The sequence below is a fragment of the Antechinus flavipes genome, chromosome 3, assembly GCF_016432865.1.
Source record: "Antechinus flavipes isolate AdamAnt ecotype Samford, QLD, Australia chromosome 3, AdamAnt_v2, whole genome shotgun sequence".
NCBI lineage: Eukaryota > Metazoa > Chordata > Mammalia > Dasyuromorphia > Dasyuridae > Antechinus > Antechinus flavipes.
Window position 1 is genome coordinate 228,514,639 of NC_067400.1, and position 12,245 is coordinate 228,526,883.

The window sequence follows — 12,245 nt, forward strand, 5'->3', positions numbered from 1 at the left end:
AGGCCAGATCTGAACATATATTAATTCCAGACCAGCATTCTATCTACTGTGCCATCTTATTCAGTCGCATATAGGAGCTCTGAAAAGCAGATGTTAAAACAAATAAAGATGCTTTGTCTCTGAGCCCTGGTATGAGTCTTCCAAGGGAAGAAGATAATGATCTTTGCCATTAAATGACAAAGATCCAAGCCAGGGGAAAGGGCAGAGGAAGGGAAAGAAGTTGGAACTGAAAATCAAAATGAAAACAACAATAAAGACCTGTGTCCTACTTGGAAATCAGGCACTATGTAAAGGAGTTTCCTAGTTCCTATTGGAATTTTAATTTTCTGTTAGGATTTATCCTAAGAGGATGATGATGATAAATTACATGACATCTCTAATGCATTTATAATCCTGACTAAATGACTGACAACCTATAGCTCAGAAACATTTTTTAAAAGTGTAGGCAACAAGTTACAATATTCTCATCTACACTCAACTCAAGAGTACAGCTGCCTCATTTGTGGGCCTTCTGTGCTTTCTGCAACCACTGAGCATTCTCCCTGAAAATGATTTTACCTATTAGTATGTTATCTCCATGAGACTGTGCATAGGGAGGAAAAGATGCTCAGACTAGCCCATTTTGCTTTTGAATAGCAAGTTTGCTAAAAGTTTGATCAAAGAAAGACAATACCATTAAAATAGAATTTTGGTATTATTTGTGGATTTCAATCATCCATGTCAATCATTACTCTTCCTAGTAGGTATTCAATAAAAATTTGTAAGAAGAAAATATTTCATGGTAGACTCATATATTGTAGGTTTCTACAAGCAAGGTATTAAATGAAATGATATTTGTAAGGCACAAAGCAGTATTTAACACATGGTGCTTAATAAATACCCGTTCCCTTTCCTTCCTCGTCTTTTCTCTTATTCTCCCCAGCACCTAGCACAATATAAACATATGATAATAATTAACAATCAAACAATTTAAGGTTTACAAAGAGATTTATGTATAGCATCTCATTTACTATTTACAACTTTTATGAGTTATTATCCCCATTTTACAAATGAAGAAATTTAGGATGAAAGAAATTTAGTAATTTGCCCAGAATTTCACAGATAATAAATATCTAAGGCAGAATTTGAATTCAGGTCTTCCTGACTCCAAGTCCAGTGCTCTATCCACCATGTTATCTAACTGCTTCTTATACAAGTTTATATAAAGAAACAAATCATTTTGAATATTTTATCCCACCCAAAAGAAGCTAGGTGCTCCATAATCCTTCCATCATGCTTCTTGTGAGATCACAGGATCTTGCGCTATTGACTGTGCTCCCTAGTCCCTGAGAAGGATTGATAAGGACAACTAAAGGTCAGCTCCACGGCACAGAGGAAGACATGAAGGATAGATAGGCCTGATGGGAAGAAGTCTCTTCTCCCTGAGTTCAAATCCGGCCTTCAACACTTACCAGCTGGGTGACCCTGCCAAGTCCTTAATCCTGTTTGCCTCAGTCTCCTCATCTGTAAGTGAGTTGGAGAAGGAAATGACAAATCATTCCAGGATCTTTGCCAAGAAAGCCCACATGAGGTCATGAAAAATGGGACTTGACCGAACAACAACAGGGCAGCTACTTCCAACACTCAGACAATAGAACACTGGCCCCGAAGTAAGGAGATCCTGAGTTCCAATCTAGAAGACTAGGTCTGACTCTTAGCTCTTCCACTTGCTACTTGTGTGATCTCAAAGCAAGTCATTTTCTATTTCTAGCATTGAACTTCCAGCCAGTGGGGCACTGGTAATTGTTTAATAAATTTTTACCTTTTACTTTGAAAGGGGGGTGATGGTTTGGCAGGAAACATATGAATGACACATTTTAAAGTTTTATCTGTGTGATTGACATTTTGTCAATCACTTCCTAAAGTCTGGACCAGTGATGTCAAACTTAGATAAAAAGAGAAGTAAGGGAGGTACTAAACTATACATAAGGATCCCTGCCAGCTGCATATTAACTTAGAAAATCACATTTTATGGACTCATAGGGCTGTGTTTTTCTCTGGAGAAGGGTCATCAGTAGGTAGCCTTATTCCTAGAGTAATGAAGATGGATAAAGGTAGTGCTTATGGAAACTTCTTAGAACTTATAACTTGATATTATTTAGGAAAAATCAAGCAAAGAATAGAATTGAGTGATCTAATCAACAAAGAAAGACTTCCTGTTACAACACAGACTTCCAACAAAAGAGACCTCACAAAACATCCCAAATTCCATTCTATGCATAAAACCCTATAAATGTAATGATTTTTTCATTAAAATCCTTGTTTGTCATCACTTCTTAGTGATTCTTGCCATTCGTAGATTATAATAATTTCTTCAGCTATTCCTAAATAACTCATTTTGTTTCCTATTATTTGCTGGCACAAAATTTGTATAATGTTTTGGTTACTATTGGACATTTATTAATTTCTATAGTGAAACAGCTTTTTAAAGCTTTAAACAGCTATGTGGCGGACTGGATGAAGTACTGTGTTTGGAACCACAAGGTCTGATCTGTCTCAGTTATCTCTCTTAGTTATATGTCCCTTGGCAAGGCAAGTCATGAGATCTAATCTTACCTGAGTTTCTCCATCTAGGAAATGGGGATAATAAGAACATCTTGGAACCACAAGGCTTGAATTCCAATTCAGTTGCTGGCACTTCCTAGGTGTTGATCCCTGGTGAGTCATGTAGCCCTAATTCTGCCTCAGTTTCCCCATCTGGAGAATGGGGATAATAAAAGTATCTTCCTCCCAGGGTTGAGGTGAGGGTTCAATTCAACAATATTTGAAAAATTCTTTGCAAACATTAAATTACTAAGGAAACATTTGGGGCTTATTATTCCTTTGGTCATAGATCTCATAACAAAGTCAGTTTACTAAAAACATGAAAAAAAAAGCACATTTTAATATTATTTATGTTCTGCTGTATTTTTATTTATTTTGTTAAATATTTTCCAATTTCATTTTAATTTTATTCAGGCAACATGGGTTTGACTAATCTAGTCTGTCTAAACAATTAACAAAACAATAGGGGCAGCTCCAGTGCTCCCACCTTGAAATCTGGAGGATCTGAATCTAAGTCTGACCTCATATACTTACTGACTGATCCTGGGAAAGCCATTTAACTATGATTATCTCAAAAAAAAAAAAAAAACCCAAACCAAATCAACCAAACAAACTAACTAAAAACCAAAGCAAGCTCTGATTTGTAGGATTTTCCCATTTCTGAGGTGTTCACACTGAAAATTGAATAATTTGCTCTTATGGGTCATCAGACCTTAGCATATCCCTGTTTTCAGCTGTATCATTTTATCATTCTTAAAAAAAAAAAAAACCACAAACACAAACAAACCTGAATGCCACATAATTATAAGGCACAAGCCTAGCACCAAAAATAAAATGAAAAAAACATATACTTCCTTCCCTTTTTTGCATGTGTGTGTGTATATTCAAGGTGTGAAGGGAAAAAACTAAAGAGGATAATAATCATTCGGCTATAGATAATTGTCAGATATGATTGATATTTTGGTTAATTTTCATGAATTTTTTTTCTCTTTTTATAAAAAATAGTTTGCTGGGTAGGAAAGGAAAGAAAAGATATATTTGCAATCAATGTAACATAAAAACAAAAGATTTTAATACCAAAAATTCTATAGCTCTTTGGCAAAGTAGAACGCTAACCCTCCAATTTGCAAACATTTAAATTCTTATGTGCCTGGCTATGTACATGGCTTATATGCCATGTTCAGTACTAGGCACTGGGACAAAAAAGACAAAGAATTAAACAATTCCTAATCTTAAGGATTCTAATGAGGAAGACAATGAATAAAAATACAAGGATAAGTAGATAATAGACAAAGATAGGGATGTAAATATAGAAATATATGTATATAGAAAAATAATGTAACAATATATTACATAAGGGTTATCATAAAATAATTATAAAGAAAATCAATACAAAGTAAGTAGGGGAAAGGAGATATTAGTCTTTGGATTTATCAGGAAAAGCTTTATGAGAATGTAGTGCCTGTGCTATGTTTTGAAGAAAGTCTGAGACAGGTGAGCAGGGAGTGCTTTCCAAACATTGAGTATGGATAATATAAAGCTATGGAGATGGGAACAAAAAAGGCCAGCTTCACTGGATTGTAGAATTGGTATTGTAAAAGTTTTTTTATTTCCTTTCTAACTGGTTCCAGCTCAGCTATATTATTTGGAAAGAAAATCCTCTAACTGGCCAAAAGTATGGAATTTAGTTGAGACTTTCATTTATTCACCTCAGGATGATTAACTAGTTAGGGTTCAGTTTAAGATACTATTTGTAAACTGTAAATTCTTAATTCCTATTTAGATTTCTTGATCAGTTTACAACTTGATCTGACATAGTTTTTCTCCTGTTATATGTAAACCTCCTTTTTCTCCATTAGTATAATATAAATTTCACAAATGTATCTTTGAAATATAGTTCCTAATTGTATCTTCTTTTTTCCTTGATATAATTGAAAATTATATAACTCTTGGGAAAACTTGATTTTAAGGTCAGTGGTAATTAAGAACCCTGAGCCAATGATCTGAGTATGCATAATAAAGACCAATTCTTAAAATGTCTTTGCAGATTGATAAATATGATTGGCAGTGGTACCATCTATCAACAAATCCTTGGATATTTTCATATCAGTGAGAAGGGAAGTGATGTTCAGATGACACTGTGGAGGTTGTGAAGAACTTTAAAAGCCAAAGAGGAATTTCTCTTTTATAGGAATAATAGGAAAACAGTGGAGTCTATTGAGTAGGACAGTGCCCTGTTCTTATCTGTGAACTGATCACTTAGAAGCTGTGTTGAGGATAGACTAGAAAAAGTAGGAAGAGATTTGAGGCAAAGGGATCAATTAACAGGCCACTGAAATATTCTATGTAAAAAGATAAAGCTTGTACTAAGGAGATGACCTTAGTGGAATCAGAAAGATCTGAGTTTGAATTATTCCTGTCACACTAACTTGTTGTGTGGTATTGTCAAATTATTTATCGTCCCTTAGCTAGTTTCTTTTTCTCTTAAAAAAAAAAAAAAAAACGTAGGAGTGGGGGTGGTGGGGGAGGGGGGAATAATACAGTAACAGCACCTACTCCATAGTGAAATAACATGGTCAGATAAATGTTTGAAGAAAATCACTTTGGCCGATGTGGAAACCTAGGACTAGGGAGATATTTGAGGCAAAGAAGCTTCTACTAGGTTTCCACTGAAATAATCTAGCAGGGAGATATGGTGGCAGCCATGTGAGTAGAGCGTGGGGATCAGAGAGAAGTTCATAAAAGATACAGAACCTGCTCTCGGCACAGAGGATGGCAGAAATGTCTTGTATGTAGGTAATATTTAGATGCATTTCCTCTAGACCAAAGAATAGAGGAAGAATATTAGACAAACTGGGAAACATCAACCAATCATCAAAGACACAGAAGAGAGAGCAGCATCAGGAAATGCAGGAGTCAAGAGAAAAGGAGGGACAATCAGCCTGGAAGACTTGAGTTTCTATTTCAGAGATAGATAGATCTTAATGTCAAAAGCAAAGTAAGAAATGATACAAGAAGTATTCAAACTCAGAGGTAGGAGATTCAGAGATCAAATCCAAGGTTTCCTGACACCATGTATCATGTCACACTGCCTCTACCATCCCTATACCATCTACCTTAGTAGATGACGTTTTTGTTTTCTTTTAAGAAGCTCTGGTGAGGGGCAACTAGGTGGCTCAGTGAAGAGAGCACCAGCCCTGAAATCAGGAGGACCTGAGCTCAAATCTGGTCTCAGACACTTAACACTTCCTCGCTGTGTGACTGGGCAAGTCACTTAACTCCAATTGCCTCAGCAAATTTTCTTTTCTTTTGCTTCTTTTTGTATCAACTGCACTTAGTACAATGCCTAGCACATATTAGGTTCTTAATAAATGTTTACTGCTGATTAAATGTCAATGTACAATCAATTAGTCTATAATATACAGGTTGCATAGCATCAGTGAAGCAGCATTAAAATAGCTATGCAGATCTCATTAATGAATTGTTACATCATTCTTTTAAACTGATAAACAACTCTTATTGTAAGCTAATTGCTTACAATAAGCAAACTGAATCCATGCTGCTTTTAATAGTAATAATAGTCTCTCAGAGAATTATGTCTGGAGACAGAGTATAATAATAGCTATAGTAATAGTTAGATTTATGTAGCATTTTAAGATTGCTAAGCACTTTACACATATTAGTTTGTGATCCTCACAACCACCCTGTATGACAGATGCTATTATTATATGTCTTATAGATGATGAAACTGAAGCTAAGAGAGCTGCAGTGTCTTTCCCAGTCACCCAACCAGTAGTCTGAGGCAGAATTCACTCCCATTTTCCTGACTATTAAGCTGAGCATTCTAACCATAATTCCTAGTATGTTCTAATATTCTTTCTGTTCCAGTAAACATACCCATGTTTAGGTGAGTTCTCAATCACCTACTTTCTCCAGATAAGGATTATAGGATTTAGAACCAAAAGGATCCTTTGAGATCTTTAGTCTACCTCCTTTATTTTACAAGGAAAACCAAAAGAAATGATTTGAAAGGACCTAGGACCTATGTGTGTGTGTGTGTGTGTGTGTGTGTGTGTGTGTGTGTGTGTGTATGTTAACTTTGTGAACTTGGGTAAAATGAGGTAATTTATTGTCTCATCTGTAAAATGAGGGGGTGGGAGTAATTCACCTTTAAAAGTACAATGAGACACCTAAATTCAAATAGGTTACCTCAATTGATGATTAAGTGATAGCTTTCCATTATAACAAGCTACATCAACACTAGTGACAATATTCTAGTGGTTTTCAAACTTTTTGGTCTCAAGCCTCAAGATACTCTTAAAAATTATTCAGAATTCCAAAGAAATTTTGTTTATGTGGATTATTATATCTATTAATATTTACCAGGTTAGGTATTAAAACTAATAAATATTCATTCTAAAATAATAAGCCTATTTTATGTTACCATAAATAATGTATTAAAATAACTATATTTTCCAAAAAAATAGTGAGAAGAGTGGCATTAATTTATGTATTTTCATGAATCACTTTAATTTCTGATTTAATAGAAGCCAACTGGCTACTCTTCTCAGTTTCTGTATTCAATCTGTTGCCATATGTTGTCCTGTTTGAAGTATATGGATAAACTACAGCCTTAAGCAGATATGTAGTTGGAAAAGAGGAAAGTATTTTAAGAGGCAAGTAATATCTTCTTATTACTATGAAAATAGTTTTGACCTAGAAGACAGAATATACTTTAAAAACCACTGCTCTAAACAAACACTTCCTCTCTCCTTTCTCCTTTCCTTTATCTTCCCCCACCCTTAGGAACACATAAACTTTTACAAATTGTGCTTAAATCCTTGTGCAAACTTATTATCCTGGTAATTACAGGATTCTAAGCTTAAATTGGAAAAAGACATTTTAAATTTGAATTTCACACTTACCTCACAGGGTATTCAGTTCTCAGTGTGAGTCTATCTTTAAGAAAAATAAAAAGATTCTACATCGCAGCTTCAGTGCCTTATTCTCTTCTTCCTCCTACTCTGCCATAGGTAATCCAAAGCCATATTTCTGGACTCCACTTCCTAAAAAACAAACATGCCTTCAGCCTCTCTCAGTCTGTGATTGGCCAGTACTCACAACACCTACTCCCTCTCCAGGCATGAGGGGAAAGGAGGAGCTAGTCTGGCTGAAGCATTCAGTTTCCCAATGTATTGACATTTCCAAGTTCCCTGAAAGTAGAAAGCACTATAAACCTGTCCGTAGCCAAAAGTTTAGGGAAAACAGTCCAGGAAAGTAAACAATAATTTTCATCTTTGGGACTTGAGGTTTACTTGGTCAAACATAAACTCCCTGAAGCACAACTCTTCACTGTTGCAACATCTGGAGCTGAAGCACCTCGGGGTAAGGGGAAATTTAAGCAATATTTTAATTACTAAGCAAATCTGATCCAGGATTTATTCTACTGCTCTCTTTGTGGTAAAACTTCAAAGACTCTCTAGGGGAAGCAAATAAATGACAACTTTTAGTTCTCAGGTTTCAAGGGGGAAGAGAAATAATAGGTTACCACTGTTATAAAGCTTATATCTGTAAAGGGTCTCAAGAAAAACTCCTAAAGTTTTAGAATGGTAAAAGAACTTCAATTGGATTTAAGATCATTCTAAAACCCATTTTTACATGTGAAAACTGAGGCCCCTAGAAAGGGGGAAATGCTAGGGCTCAAGTCCAGGTCTTCTATCTAAATGAGAGAGATTTTCCTTTATGCTGTGTTTTTTCTCACCATCCAGTCCTGGTTTTCAGTACATGATTTATTATATGTTCTGAATCATTTTAATTCTACTGTTTTTCCATTCCTCAGATCTAGTTGTTGTTGTTTGACTGAAATAAATTTCAATTATAAAAAAAAAAAAAGAAATTCAGTAACCTGAGGGAAGGAAATCATTTTTGTTTAATTTCTAAGAAAAAAAATGTTATTGATGATCTTTTCACATTTTCATCATTCCCCAAATACCACCACCAGATGGAATGCTCCCTTATAACAAAGAAGGGGAATTAAGCAAAACAGTTTTCAGCATTGAAGCATCTGACAGCATATGGCTCATTCCATACCTATTGTCTACCATCTTTGTGCTTAGAGAAGGAAGGCATGTTTCATGTCAGTCCTCTGAAGTCACGATTAATCACTGCATTAATCAGGATTCTGAAGTCTTATACAATTATTTTCTCTTACATCATAGTTATCATATAAATTATTCTCCTGGTTCTGCTTACTTCACTCTGTATCATACAAGTCTTCCCAAGTTTCTCTGGAAAACCAAGTATATAGTCATTTCTTATAACAAATATATAGTCATTTCTTATAACAAAAATAGTCATTTCTTATAACATAATACTATTTCAACCCCATTTCCCAAATCACAGATGGCCCACTTTTCTTCCAACTTTCAGAGAAGCTAGAATAAAAGAGTATTGAACCTGCAGTCAGGAAAACTTGGTTCAAATCTGACTAGCTCTGTGACTCTGGGAAAATTATTTATATGCTGTCTGCTTCAATTTTTTCAAGTGTAAAATAAAGATAATAGTAGAAATTTTCTCAGAGTTGTTGAGAGAGTTAAATAAGAATATTTGTAAAAAAAACAGTCCTGGAACATAGTAGGTACTTTCTAAATTTTTCCTCTTTTTGGTAATACAAAAAGTGATGTTATTGAGATTTTTTGTGTATATGGAACCTTTCTTTCCATCGTTTATCTTCTTGGTATCATTTTGTTAGAGTTGTAAAAAGTTGAAGTATATGACTTCTGTCTTTTAAAGTTAAATAGATCCATCTGATGAAATCACTCTGTCATCTTGCACTCCCCAGAGGAGTTCCCCTCTTAACTTCTCTATTTTGCTATTACTCCAAGTGACCTCGGATCAAAAGTTCAGGATCAGTTTTGACTCTTCCCACTCCTTTGCTCTACACAACCATGACCAAGTTCTGTTGATTCTACCTCTGTAGTGTTTTTGTGTAGAGGATGTAATTACTTTGAATCCAGCCATTCAGCCAATCCCAAATCCGTCTAATTGTACTATCCATCTCTTCTATCTTATCTTCAAGAACATCATGTGACATTTTCATGAAACATTTTTATCAAATTCTTTGTTGAAATCTAGGTAAACAATATCCAATATGTCACTATGACATGATTTGTTTATAATAACAAGTATTTGGATAGTGCTTTAAGATTGACAAAACACTTTACAAACATCCCATTTTATCCTCCCAGTAAGCCTGGGATGTAGGTGCTATTATTATAATACTCATTTTACAGATGATGAACCTGAGGCAAATAGACATTAAGTTCCTTGTCTAGGGTCACACACCTCTGTCTGATACTGAATATGTCTTCTTGACTCCAGGTGTAGAATTCTATTCATTGTGCCAAACAACTGTCTTTGTGTTCTTGATAAAGTTATCTCGGTATCTTTTCTATATTTCACTAACCATGACTTCATCAAAATGTTCTAGAATATTGCCAACAGTCAAAGTCAAGTTCACCAGCTTAAAGTTCTCAGACTTTATTCTTGGCCCTTTTATTTTTTTTTAAAGCTTGATATTTGCCTTCCCTATCCTATGCCTCTCTCCCATTCTCCATATTTGTTCACTTAATATCTTTCAGTTTCAGTTTCCTCAATGAATTATATTCACTTCAAGAAATCTTTATCAGATACCACCAATGTTCTGGGAATTATACAAATGATGAGTTCCTAGGTTACTATGTAGGACTGGCAGAGAAAGCCTGACGTACTAAAAGGATTATTTCCTGAGGCAATCAGGGAAGGGCACTGATAGAGATCAGTTCAATCTTATAATCCCACCCCTGTGGAAGTCTGAGTAACCCCATATTACCATATCCTGTCAGAAAATCAAGTTATGTTAACCTCCTGAACTTAAATTTCCCCTATAAATCTGTCCATAGTCCACATTACTTTCCCTTTTGGGTTAGCCCAAGATACTTCTTGGTATCTTTCTCCCCATCCCCTGCCTCATTCTTCAGGGTGTCTTTCTCCTGACTCCTCCCCCAAGCCTCATGATATATTTCTTGTTTTTATAGCTAACTAACTCTTTTAAGGTGCTGAACTCCTCCATGGATTTAGCCTGCCAGTCAATGACATAGTCCCACCTCAGGGAGTATATCTCTTTTTCCTGATTAATTGTGAGTTCCACTGGGAAATTTGTCTTTTACATTGATAATTGTTAAAAACCAGTTTCTTGCTAACTATATGTTCTCCCAAATCTATGTCATATTTACCATTCCTGATGTCTATTGTATCTCTTCATTTTCTCTGTAATCTCTTCTCCTAAATAAACTTAAGGCCATTGTGAATTTGTCTCAAGACTGAACCCCAACATGGTGACTACAGCATTTCCATCATTTGGTGCAGATTGCTCTCCTCAATCTCATCATTAGTGCTGAACCTCATCTCATCAGTAGGATCATCTGTAAAATGGTATATAACATTTGTCTGGGACAGAGATCCAAGTCACATGCAGTGGATCACTCAAAGTTTGAGTGATAAGCAATCCATTTAATAAAGATATATTCAAACACTCTCTAGTAAAACCAGTCCCCAATGCAATTAAAAAAAAAGTTGTAAAAAAGAAAACAAAAACAAAAACAAAGAGCAGATAGAAACCTCTAAGGAACTTCAAAGCAAATGGCAAAGAAGTGTTTTGAGACCTAAAGAACTCCAGAATTTTGATACTGACTTTAAATCCTCTTTGCCTAAAAGGGCTTACAGGCAAATCCCAAATTTTACTCATTAGCAAAATTAACTCAAATGATCATAGGCCTGCTGCTCCATAATTTTGCTCATAATAATCTTAGCTGGTTTTGTGAGACTATGGGAGTTCAAATTGTCCCAAATCAACTGGGAAATCAAATTTCCCAATTCCACTAGTATCCTGAATGGTTTAAATAAAATCCCAACAAAGATCTGGTCCTCGGTAGCCAGGTGGGCTAATAAGCAGGGGCATTAATAAGAGAAGGTGGGAATTATTGTTTACAATCAGGAATTGAACTACTTCTTGAGGCAAGCAGTAGGAACATTGACAGAATTATTTTGTCCTTAAGTGGGCAATGGGTCCTAGTTGAATTCCTTGAGTTGACAAAATTAGCGTAACCTCAATCAAAAGGTCAAGATATACATGTCAACCCCTGAGCTTATTTTTCTCCTATAAAATTACCTATTGGTACCTAACTCCTTTTTGGGAATTTAGCCTACCAGTGTCATCCACCAACTCCTTTAGGAACTTAATCCACTTACTAGAATATCATAATGGTTGGTTCATTAGAAACTTTGCCTCCTTACTGTCACAATGGCTGTTTCATTAGAAACTGCCCATCTTAAGGCAATAAGTTTTCTAGGAACTTAGCTGTCCCTGCCTTATGGCATCTTCCTCCTTGTTAAGGTGAGTTCTGCTAGAGAATTTTGCTTTCCCCTAGTTAATTGCTAATTCCCTTTTTTGGAATTTAGCCTGCCAGTCAACAGCAGAAAAAAATCTTTGTCTTCTTGATTTGGAGATGGTCTAAACCTAGAAATTCTTTGGAAACACCTTGTGACACTGTTCTAAAAACCCAATACATTTGAGGGATTCAACCCCTGTGTCTCTTACTGATTTACAGTAACAATAATGATAA

At 35.4% G+C, this 12,245-nt stretch overlaps 1 protein-coding gene across 1 annotated transcript in view; it reads right to left on the reverse strand.

The window, feature by feature from the left end:
- Positions 1 to 7,640, reverse strand: part of PLCXD1 (phosphatidylinositol specific phospholipase C X domain containing 1) — a 40,483-nt gene extending 32,843 nt beyond the window's left edge. The window contains exon 1 of the mRNA XM_051984623.1: positions 7,509 to 7,640. The gene's annotated coding sequence lies outside the window, so the exon portion shown is untranslated. The remainder of the gene's footprint in view (positions 1 to 7,508) is intronic.
- Between the last annotated feature and the right edge of the window lie 4,605 nt (positions 7,641 to 12,245).